Genomic DNA, 12624 nt, shown 5'->3' with positions numbered 1-12624 from the left:
GAATATAATGTGCAAGTACTAGGGTGCACAAATGCATACAGACAGTTACTTAACTCAACCTTAGGTGGCCAAGGAAGGCTTCCTGAAAGAGTTGACACCTAGCTTCATTTTAAGGGATAATGGCAAGTAACTGGGTAAATAGGGTATGGTAGCATCCTCTGGAAACTCCCATGGACAGAGGAGCCTAGTAGGCTGCAGTCCATGGTGTCGCTAAGAGTCGGACACGACTGAGCGACTTCACTTTCACTTTTCACTTTCATGCATTGGAGAAGGAAATGGCAAGCCGCTCCAGTGTTCTTGCCTGGAGAATCCCAGGGACAGGGGAGCCTGATGGGCTGCGGTCTATGGGGTCACACAGAGTCGGACACGACTGAAGCGACTTCGCAGCAGCAGCATCCTCTGTGTAGGAGACGGCTAGTGGTTGGTTCATATCCTGCAAGGGAGGAATGAATTTAGTGAGGGATGAGGCCAGATTACAGAGGATTTGTAGACCCTGATAAATGGTTTAGCACAGCAGGGTGTGTATAAACGGTTCTGAGCAGGGGAACGCCTGCCAATCAGTTTAGATCCATCTGAGTTCAGGCACAGAGGGACAGAACCAAAGGTCTCATTTTTCTTCCTTTTTTGAACTAATTAATTAGGCTGTGCCAGGTCTTAGTTGCCTCATGCAAGATCTTCATTGCCAAATGCGGGATCTTTTTTTTTTTTTAGTTGCATCATGCAGGATCTTTTTAAAGTTGCAGCTTGTGGGATCTAGCTCCCTGACTAGGGATCAGCCCAGGCCTCCTGCATTGGGAGTGTGGATGGAGTCTTAGCTACTGGACCACCAGAGAAGTCCCCCCAAAAGTTCCACTTTCTAAGGTCCTGTCTCCCTTCCAACTGAGGTTGGAAACATCCAGCTGCTTCTGGGGAGGCTACTGCTTAGCTGGGTTATACCTGCTGTACCTGGGGTATGGCCTTATTTTAACTTTGAACATGCCAATCCATCTGATCATAAAAGCTTCACACTAGAATAAAACATAAGCTTGGGAGGAATCTGGTCCCTTATGTCACCCACTATGACTGAGATTCTCTTGGCAGACTTCTCTCCCTACCACATCTGACTTGAGATGGGACACAACACTTCTGAGTCCCTTATCCACAATCCTTGAATTAACTCCACTCAGTGGAGTACTGCGCGCTGTTAAAAGGATAAGGACACTCCCTATATGTTGATATGAAATGATCACTGGAATATAATTTTATTTATTTATTTGAGGCTCATTGACATTTTTATTAAGGTATGGTTGGTGTGGAATATAGTTCTAAATTTAAAAGCTTGATATACAGTGCTATATGTGGAATGCTACCTTTTGTATAAAAATAGATAAATATTTTTATATGATCAACATCTATTTGTACTTTCAAATAGAAGTAATTAAGGGACCAAAACCTCCAATACTTGTGTGGCCAGGTCAGATATAAATGAAGGTTCACATATTGTATGTCAAGCTGTTTGAATTATTTGAAGGATGCTGCTGCTGCTGCTAAGTCACATCAGTCGTGTCCGACTCTGTGCGACCCCACAGACGGCAGCCCACCAGGCTCCTCTGTCCCTGAGATTCTCCAGGCAAGAACAATTTGAAGGCTAGCTAACTCTTAAACATGCTCTGCCCTCTTACCCTGACAAATAACCTTTCTAATGACAAAAGTAAAAGATATGTAATGGCACAGTTTTTGTATGACTTAAAGTCAGCAAAATATTCAAGATAATTTAACTTAATTTTCATCGCGCATGCCTGGGTGTTCTCAAGAAGGGCCAGCAATGTTTGGATGGATAATAAAGTCACATGCAACTCATAAGTTATTATATAGTATTCCATTAAATAAAATGTTCTTGTCTTCATTTTGGCAAAATACCTAATTACTTTGTATAATAAAAATCTCATAATGCATATTCTATAGCTAGGAATGCCAAGTTAATTTACTTTTCTTGGGTTGCTGTTTTTAGTTGTTTAAAAAATAAATTTCAATTTAGAGAAACATTGCTCCAAACTGAAATTACTAACAACTTTAAAGCAATACTTGGATTCAGAACCGAATCATAAATTTTGTATCTCACATTTAAACATTATAAAGGAGTCACATATATTTTATATCTGAAAATACTTTTTCATCATGTAAGTCTTTATCATAATAATTTTCAACAGCCTTTAATGCAGTATCTAGATCCATTTGGTGTTTAAATTTTACCATTTACAAATTATTCAATGCTGAGCTCTTATTTTAAAAAACACCAGAGTACTATTTTGTTACATTTCTTAAAATTTCTCTGCAATTGAAGCTGTAATTTGAACTTGGCCAGAAGTTAGTCTCAAGAGAAATTAGTTTGGGGATTATTTGCATGTGAGTCTTATCCTTTATGCCCTTGCAAACATTTTTATTTCCTTGTTTTAGCTTCGCTTTTTATATATTTAATTTTATTTGAAATAATTTCAAACATTCAGAAAGGTTGCAGAGATAGTGTAGATTCCCTGAATACTCTTAGAATCACCATGATTATTAATGTTTTGCCACAGATTTTGCTTTTTTCTTTTTTGCCCAAGCTACCTGGCTTGTGGGATCTTAGTCCCTCCACCAAGGATTTGAACCCACACTCTCAGCAATGAAAACTCAGAGTCCTAACCACTGCACCACCAGGGAATTCCCCAGATTTTGCTTTTTTATTCTCTCTAAATTAAAATTTATATTAAATTTTAACTAAAATTTTTTATTTGATGTGTGTACATATGTATAATTATTCTAAATCATGAAAGTAGATTGCATACAGTGTGCTCGTGGGTCACTTTATACTTCAATATTTCCTGAGAAGAAGGATATTGTCCCATATAATCACAATACAGTTATCCAATTTAGAAGATTTAAATTGATACAAAACATTAGTCTATAATCCGTATTCCAGTTTGACAAGAGTCCCAAACGTCCACTGTGGTGTTGGTCTTTTCCGTCTGGAATAGGATGCAGTCCAGGTTTCTCTGTTGTCTTTAGTCTTCAGGTCTCGTTATTTCCCTATAATCTGCAACGGCTCCTCAGACGTTGCCTTCATATTTGTCAATCCGGATTTGTCTGGTGTAATCTTGTGCGTGAAGTAGGGTTATGCAACCCAGGCTGAAATACTATATAAGTAATACATACGTTAGCATCCTGTAATGGTTCTGGTCTGAACCAATTTTTCCCATGAAGGTTTTATTTATTATGTTTTTTTAAAATTTTTGGCTACACCCCATAGCATGTGGGACTTTAGTTCCCCAACCAGGGATTGAACCTGCACCCCCTGCATTAGAAGTGCAGCGTCTTCACCACTGGACCCCTCGGGAAGTCACTCTGATGGTTTGAAATGATAATTTTCTCCTGTCAGCCTCCCTCCTTCTGTATCAGTCAGTGCTCCATTGTAAACAAGAGCCCTCCTTTCTAATTTTTTGTTTATTTATATTCTTTGTGATATATTTGGACTCATGGACTCCTATTTTATTCAGTGGGTTTTATTCCATTACAGTCCTTATTTATTTTGATGCTGAAATCAACCCAGATGTGGCCACCTTTGATCTGGCTTATGCATCCTCTGACACAGCCACCCCCACCCCCAGTCTGCTGGCCCCTGCCCCATAATTTTTGGTGCTACTTCATTTCTGGCAGAATTTTCAACCTTCTCCTTTCTCTGTCTCAGCCACTATAATCAACTCTTTTCCCCAGGAACCCTGTTTCTTTCAGTGGGGAATGGTAGAAACCAACATCTGAGCACTAGGTATGCTTCTTGCTACTAGGGTTTTATTGCTTCTAGGTTCTTTCAATGGACACACATAATCACATATACTATGTATTAGCACATCTAAGATAATGTATAGTATATCTAATATATATATAATTATATATTATATATATAATTATATATATATTATTATAGAAAGCATGAGTTTATACTGGTAACTTACAATTTTGATCCAGTTTCATGGGGTTCTCTACCTTGCCTTCCTGTATTTCATATTTATGTCTCCCTTTTTCCAAACGAAGAACTCTGGCTCCCAACAATATTTCAAAATTGTTGTACACTATAAAAAGTAAGCCTAGTACAGTGAGTTCAAGAGGTCTGTATTTCCCCCAGGCTGAGGGTGTATGGTGTAGTGTCCAGTCGTCCAGTCATGTCCGACTCTTTGTGACCCCACAGACTGCAGCCCACCAGGCTCTTTGGCCATGGGATTCTCCAGGCAAGAACACTGGCGTGGATTGCCATTCCCTTCTCCAGAGAATCTTCCTGACCCACGGACGGAACCCAGGTCTCCTACATTTCAGGCAGATTCTTTACCGTCTGAGACACAGGGTATACTTCCCTCCTTGCTATGTGGTTATATCACTCATATGAAATTCAGCTGGGTTCATTTGTTTCTGTTTGCATTCAGTTTGTTTTTCCCTCATATTTTGATTTAGTTTAACATTTTAAGTGTGTAGGAGATTAACATCCTTCTAAAAGTCAGAATGACACCAGAGGATTCCCTGGCGGTCCAGTGGGTAGGACTTGGCGCTCTCACTGCTGTGGTCCAAGAACTAAGATTCCACAATCCATACAGGTGGGGCCAAAAACAATTTCCAGTATTTTGCAATTATAAATAATGTGACAATAAATTTTCATTTTGTTGAAAGTGTCTTAACGGTACATTCCTAGAGGTGGATTTCTGGGTCAAAGGGTAAAAGCATAGGTGGGGTTTTTTGTTTGTTTCTTTAATTGTGATTAAAAAAATTTGTAAAATTTAACTCCTTTGCCATTTTTAAGCATACAGTTCAGTAGTGGTGAGTTCTGTGCTATACTCAGTCTCTTCAGTCGTGTCTGACTCTTTGCGACCCCATGGGACTGTAGCCCACCAGCTCCTCTATCCAGGGGATTTTCCAGGCAAGAATACTGGAGAGGGTTGCCATGCCCTCCTCCAAGGGATTTTCACGACCCAGGGATCGAACCCGTGTCTCTTATGTGCCCTGCATTGCAGGCAGAGAAGCCTGGGAAATGGCAAATTAAAACAGTGAGATGCAATGCACACCTATTGGAATAGCTGAAGTTCAAAAACACGGGCAACACCGAGTGCTGGAGAGCATGTGGAGTGATGGGAACTCTCATTCATTTCTGATGGGAATGCAAAATGGCACAGCCACTTTGGAAAACAGTTTGGAAGTTTATTATAAAGTGAAACATACCTTTACTATAAGATCCATTGATCACTGTCCTTGGTATTCACCGAAATGAATTGAAAACTTTGTTCTACACAAAACCTCCACATGGATGTTTATAGCAGATTTATTCATAATTGTCAAAACTTGGAAGCAATTGTGATGTACTTTAATAGGAGAATGGATAAACAAACTGGTAGCTGCATCCATACAATGGAATATTATGCAGGGATTAAAAAGAAGTGGGCTATCAAGTCACAAAAAGACATGGAGGAAGCCTGAATGTTTATTGCTAAGAAGATAATTTGAAAAGGCTACATACTGCATGATTCCAGTGATATGACATTCTGGAAAAGGCAAAACGAAGAAGATGGCAAAAAGATCAGTGATGGCCACAAAGTGGGGCTGGAGGGGAGGCAGGAAATGGTCATCCCTGTGGAGCACAGGGGATTTTTAGGGCAGGGAAAATACTTTGCATGATATTGTAATGGTAGACCATGGTATAATACATCTGTCAAAACCCATAGGATCTACAGCACATTTCAGGGTTTTTTAAAAAATATTTATTATTTTTATTTATTTATTTGGCTGTGCTGGGTCTTCCTTGCAGCATGTGGGATCTTTAGCTGTGGAATTTGGAATCTATTTCCCTGACCAGGTATAAAACTCCATCCACTGCATTGGGAGCTTGGAGTCTTAGCCACTGGACTACCAGGGAAGTCCCTATAGGATGTACCGCATTAAAAGTGAACACTAATGTAAACTATGGACTTCAGTTAGTAATAATAATGTATTAGTATTAGCTCATCAATTGTGAAAAAACAAAGAAACTAAAACAGTCAAACTTAGGTTTAGATTTGTTAAACTTTTGTCAATATTATTAAGAAACAGTCCCTCTCAAATATCTGTGGGTAGCACACATTCAAGAATAATTTCACTTTCCACTTGGGACCATGTGGAAACTATTTGAGAGGTTTCTGTTGTTTTGCTTAACTCTTCAAGTTCTTTTAGTATCATGTGTTAATTAAGTCTACTTGTTTTAATAGCATTTAGCCAATATTCTCATCATGTATCCAAGAGTGTTGTAAAGTCAAATGTGATAAAAGAAACTATGTGTTTTCCTAAGATATTTCATCTTTGGGAAGATCCAGAAAATTCTGTATATAATCTTTTTAATGTTCCAAAGAAAGCCCTGATGATCACAGTTGAGGTCAGGTCATAGTAACAAATAACTATGCGCCATACACGGCATATGGCACAAAAAATGTTTCTGGATTTTCAGTGAAAAAAATGACCTTGTTCATCTTTATTTTTACTAACTGTGTCAATCGCATTATCAACTTGCCTTCAACATCCTTTTAAATCAATGCCTAAAATCGTAAGTTGCTTTTCTTCAGTCCTTCCTGTAAATCAGAACAGGACTAAAGCCAATAAAATCGCGAGCATATTTCATCTAGACTTATATATAGACAAATTTTAAAAAATATGAATTAATATTACAAATGTTCCTCAGCCACTATTGCACATACCACATTAATTTCTGAGTACTTCTAGAACCACAAATTGGAACCGGAGGAAAAGCAAGAGGATTTGACTAGTTAATGTATTTCTTTTCTTCCCTAAGTGCTTCAGTGGCTGAAATCCTCCCCTGGCACAAACCATAGAACTTTGTGGCATTTGGATACAGTCACCTCATGTTTCCAGGACATGGGTTATGAGATGTGAAGTGCTTCTCTGGGCCTGAACAGTGTTATTACTAGAGACGATGTTTAGGATTTGGGTTCTCCTGTACCAGTGCCAAGCCTCGGATGCCGATTGAGAGAGGAAAACAATTTTCAGTGTGTTTGTGATTTGTGGGGCTTAGGGTGTTACTTGAAGGGAACAGGGTGGAGGGGTCAGGGTGAAAGCAAACTGTGGGGCCCTGTACCCAGGTCACAGGACAGACATCTTTGCAACTGATGGAGCCTTGTATCTACTGCTGCCATAAGCCTTCAGATCTAAACTAGCCAGTTCCCTGACCCCATATTAGGTAAAATACCCACCCAATGCATCCTAAAAAGTGAAAGTGTTAGTTGCTCAGTGGTCTCTGACTCTGTGATCTCATGAACTGTAGCCCGCTAGGCTCTTCTGTCCCTGGAATTCTCCAGGCAAGAATACCGGAGTGGGTGGGTAACCATTCCCTTCTCCAGGGAATATAGGTCAAACCTGCATCTCCTGCAGGCAGATTCTTTACCATCTGAGCCACCAGGGAAACGCCCATAGCATCTTAACCAATCACTAATGCCATGCTAGTAAAGTAATGCTCAAAATTCTCCAAGCCAGGCTTCAGCAGTACGTGAACCGTGAACTTCCAGATGTTAAAGCTGGTTTTAGAAAAGGCAGAGGAACCAGAGATCAAATTGCCAACATCTGCTGGATCATGGAAAAAGCAAGAGAGTTCCAGAAAAACATCTATTTCTGCTTTATTGACTATGCCAAAGCCTTCGACTGTGTGGATCACAATAAACTGTGGAAAATTCTGGGAGATGGGAATACCAGACTACCTGACGTGCCTCTTGAGAAACCTATATGCAGGTCAGGAAGCAACAGTTAGAACTGGACATGGAACAACAGACTGGTTCGAAACAGGAAAAGGAGTATGTCAAGGCTGTATATTGTCACCCTGCTTATTTAACTTATATGCAGAGTACATCATGAGAAACGCTGGACTGGAAGAAACACAAGCTGGAATCAAGATTGCCGGGAGAAATATCAATAACCTCAGATATGCAGATGACACCACCCTTATGGCAGAAAGTGAAGAGGAACTCAAAAGCCTCTTGATGAAAGTGAAAGTGAAGTGAAAAAGTTGGCTTAAAGCTCAACATTCAGAAAACTGAAGATCATGGCATCCGGTCCCATCACTTCATGGGAAATAGATGGGGAAACAGTGGAAACAGTGTTAGACTTTATTTTTTTGGGCTCCAAAATCACTGCAGATGGTGACTGCAGCCATGAAATTAAAAGATGCTTACTCCTTGGAAGGAAAGTTATGACCAACCTAGATAGCATATTCAAAAGCAGAGACATTACTTTGCCAGCAAAGGTCCGTCTAGTCAAGGCTATGGTTTTTCCAGTGGTCATGTATGGATGTGAGAATTGGACTGTGAAGAAAGCTGAGTGCCGAAGAATTGATGCTTTTGAACTGTGGTGTTCGAGAAGACTCTTGAGAGTCCCATGGACAGCAAGGAGATCCAACCAGTCCATTCTGAAGGAGATCAGCCCTGGGATTTCTTTGGAAGGAATGATGCTGAAGCTGAAACTCCAGTACTTTGGCCACCTCATGCGAAGAGTTGACTCATTGGAAAAGACTCTGATGCTGGGAGGGATTGGGGGCAGGAGGAGAAGGGGACGACAGAGGATGAGATGGCTGGATGGCATCACTGACTCGATGGACATGAGTTTGAGTGAACTCCGGGAGTTGGTGATGGACAGGGAGGCCTGGCGTGCTGTGATTCATGGGGTTGCAAAGAGTCGGACACGACTGAGCGACTGAACTGAACTGAACTGAATGCCACCCTTCCAGCAGGAATTTTCTCAGTCTTGAGGCTATAAAAATTGGCTACTAGTCCTTGAAAGGGGTTGGCTTTCTCTTGAGCCCACTCTCTGTTGTAACTGCATCTCCCACTCTAATAAACTTTAGTCTCTTCTCATTCTGCCTCATACCTGGAAACTCGTTTCCAACCCACACACAGACCATGACACAAACCTTTTAGGAATGTACCTTTTCATATAGTTTGACTTTGGGGATCTGGTAAATGATTTGCATAATTAAAAAGCCAAATTAAATCAAAAAGGAATAAAATATCAAACTCTTAAGACCATGGCAGTGATACGGATTTTACTGAACACATGATGGGGAGATAAAAGGGAGGATTATAGGAGACACGTTGCCACAAAGCAAAACTCCTAAATTAGACAGTCTTTCTGGTTTCACCCCGTCTCTTCAAGCCTGAACAACTTCTAAAAACCCCCTCTGTTGTCCCAGCTCGTATCTCTCACCTAGCAGCACAAAAGCCGTGCACTTAGCACAACAGCAGAAACCAGCTGTTGTTCCAGCAGGCCCCTGGGCAGATGCCTGAGCATTTTAGATCATACCACTATATCTTCCATGACACAATTCTGCAAAGATAGCGCCTCCAGGCATTAAGTTTTCTCCGGATCTGGTTTATTTTTTCTCAATCACTGCAACTCACACTCATAAGCAATTTGAACTTCCTCCCTTTAAAGTCAGTTGCTGTTGGTTCTTTCTTTTTTAAATTTAATTTTATTTATCTATTTAATTAATTCTGTATTTATGTATTTCTGGCTGGGTCTTCGTTGCTGCGCAGACTTTTCTCTAGTTGCGGAGAGTGGGAGCTACTCTCTAGCTGCAATGCATGGCCTTCTCGTTGCAGTGACTTCTCGTATTGCAGAGTACAGGCTCTAGGACAGACACATGGGCTTCAGTAGGTGCGGCTCCCAGACTCTAGAGCTCAGGCTCAATAGTTGTGGCACGTGGGCTTAGTTGCTCCGGGGCATGTAGGATCTTCCCGGATCAGGGATTGAACCCACGTCTCTTGTATCGGCCCACAGATTATCACTGGACTACCAGGGAAGCCTGGTGTTGGCTCTTTTGACCAAGACTCTCGAGTCTTCCAGCCTCCAAATAGAAGATGGGAATTTCCCTGGTGGTCCAGTGGCTAAGACTCCATTCTTCCAATACAGCTCCCTGGGTTTGATCCCTGGTCAGGGAACTAGTTCCCACATGCTGCTACTAAGGCCCAGAGCAGCCAAATCAATAAATAAAAATAAACATTAAAAAATATTTTCAAATAGAGATGACCCCTGCTTTGGCAACAGTGGGTTTGAACCAGCTGTTATCTGAAACACAGTCCTGGAAGAGAAAGAAATATTATCAAGTCAGTAGAGATAGTGCTTAAGTCCAAACCACAACGATCATCTCAAAGGGAGTGTTTACAACCTCTCAGAACCAAGAAGTGCCTTGGTTTCTCCAAGCAGTGGAGGGGAGGGGGGTGTCATCCCAGCACTTCATTTGCACTGTGGTCACATGGTACTTATTTCTAGCATAGGAATAGAGAGCATTTTGCAGTAATTCACCCACAGTAATTTACCCAAAGAATGTTGACCCCAGGTAACCTCTGGCTGTCCACTGCTGGAATGCCAGCAGAGTCAAAGGCTGTGTCTTGTTTAAGGATGTCTCAGATCACAAAGGTGAGGCCTTGGTCCCAGGCTGATGGACATACTGTCTTAGAGGATCCTGCCAACTTCAAGGTCTTTCCCGGTGCAGAAAGCTGGCTGGTTAACTACCCACAGTGTAGGCACAGCAAATTTGCTGAGTTTGATTTTGGACACATTGAGTTTGAAGTACCAGTAGGCTATCCAACAGCTGTTCAGGAAGCAGCTGGAACCTGAACTTTGAAAGACAAATTCAGGCTGAAGACATAGATGTGGGAATCATTGGTAGAGAGGAGAGGGGGCCATGGTGAGCACAGAAAGAAGACAGGAGAGGGTAAGGTCCAGAGGCCAAGGGTGGAGGAAGTGGTCACTGGTGTCAAGTGCTTCAGGAAGATAGATTAAAAACACAATAGTATTCATTGGACAAGTAAAATCTTTGAAGAGGACAGGTTATGGGTGGTGGGACCAAGTATCTTGAAGAGGAGATGGGCATTTTCTCTAAGATTTAAGATTAGGGGAAAATGAAAAACAAAACAAAACACCAGCAACAATAACCACAACAGACTGTGATATGGGCAGAAGGTTAAACAAATCTTTATATTATTCTCCTTTGCGTAGAGAAATGAGCATTTTGTGGCTAAAGTTTAGAGGGAATTGGGGGTAGAAACAGACTATTCTGTATATCAAACAACAATGGAGGACTTCCCTGGGGGTCCAGTGGTTAAGAATCTGCCTACCAATGTAGGGGACATGGGTTCGATCCATGGTCCCAGAAGATCCACATGACAAGGGGCAACTAACCCCGCGAGTTGCAACTACTAAGCCCGGGCTCCACAACTACTGAAGCCCACATGCCCTAGAGCCCATAATGGGCAGCAAGAGAAGCCACCCCAATGAGAAGCCCGAGCACTGCGACTAGAGAGAGCCTCCATGTAGAAATGACGATCCAGTGCAGTAGAAATAAACAAATAAATAATAACAGTGGAAAGCTGGAGTCTGGTGGCTTGAGAAAGAGGGGAAATCTCAAAAGGAAGAGGAAGACAAAGGGAAAACATGTCTCAGAGAAAACGTGAAGTTGGGGCCTGACAGATGTGAGAGAGAAGCTAGAGAAAAACCAGGGGAGTTTTAGAAATCGCACTATGTTCTAACCTGTACTGGGAGCCACCTGTCTCAGAAAGGTGTGCAGAATATTTCAGCCTTGAATCAGTGGTGCTTCGGGAAAGAAAGGATTCAGGCAGTGTCCAGGGTGGGGTGATGGAGACAGTTTAAGAAGAAGTCCAGGCCAGAGTGCAGATGAAGAATTTAATGTGCCAACTAAAAACTGTCACTAGCCACCAGTCACTGAACTTTGACATACCCTGAAGGGAATTCAGAACCAAGAGCAGGAATGAGGCACTCTGTGCTCTGGGAAAAACAGGCAGAACAGGCCTTCAGATAGTTATTTTCAGGAGATTTTATGAACCCAAATTCTTGTACCTTCTTATATGTAAAAAAGCACTACAATCATTAATGGAGACATCTGCTTCTCATGACTGGCAGCAAACTCCCTGTGACCAGCAGCAGCCTTCTGTAAAAACATGCGTGGAAAGATCGCACGTCTGCCCAATTACCTACCAAAATTACAAATATATATTCACCTCCCCTCTTACCTCTGCTGAGCAGTTCCTCAGAACTATCTGAGAGACTGTCTGCTGGCCTATAGTCCTCATTTTACCCTAAGTAAAACTTAACTCGCGACTTTCTTGTTGTGCATTGTTTTCAGTGGACAAATGCAAGCAGGAAATTAAAGCAATAGAGGCCAGGGGAAGAAGGCTCAGACCCTCAAGTATCCTTGGCTTTAGTAGAGTACGCCAGGCTCTCAATATATTTGGGATAGGATCTTAGATATTTTGAATATTATTTGAATATTTTTAAAAGGGATAAATTTTTGAGGCCACTACTAAGGCTGCCCAGGCAGATATCTAACTAGAGTGTTTAAGTAAACAAATGAATAGGGCCTGGGCTAGGAGTGTGAGCTATTTCCGGCCTGTGACCTCTTTTTCTTACTGACAATGAGGTAATCTCCTGAGGATGCTGAGAAAACGTGACAGAGCTTGAGGAAACAGTTTGGAAATAGCAGCTTGGGAATCCCCCATCACAATCTGTTTCCCCTTAAACTGCTTGTGAGCAGGCATGTCTTAAACAGTTTTTGCATCCCCAGTGCATGTGTAG

The sequence above is a fragment of the Bubalus bubalis genome, chromosome 16, assembly GCF_019923935.1.
Source record: "Bubalus bubalis isolate 160015118507 breed Murrah chromosome 16, NDDB_SH_1, whole genome shotgun sequence".
In the NCBI taxonomy this organism is placed as follows: Eukaryota; Metazoa; Chordata; class Mammalia; order Artiodactyla; family Bovidae; genus Bubalus; species Bubalus bubalis.
This window is presented reverse-complemented; position numbering follows the sequence as displayed.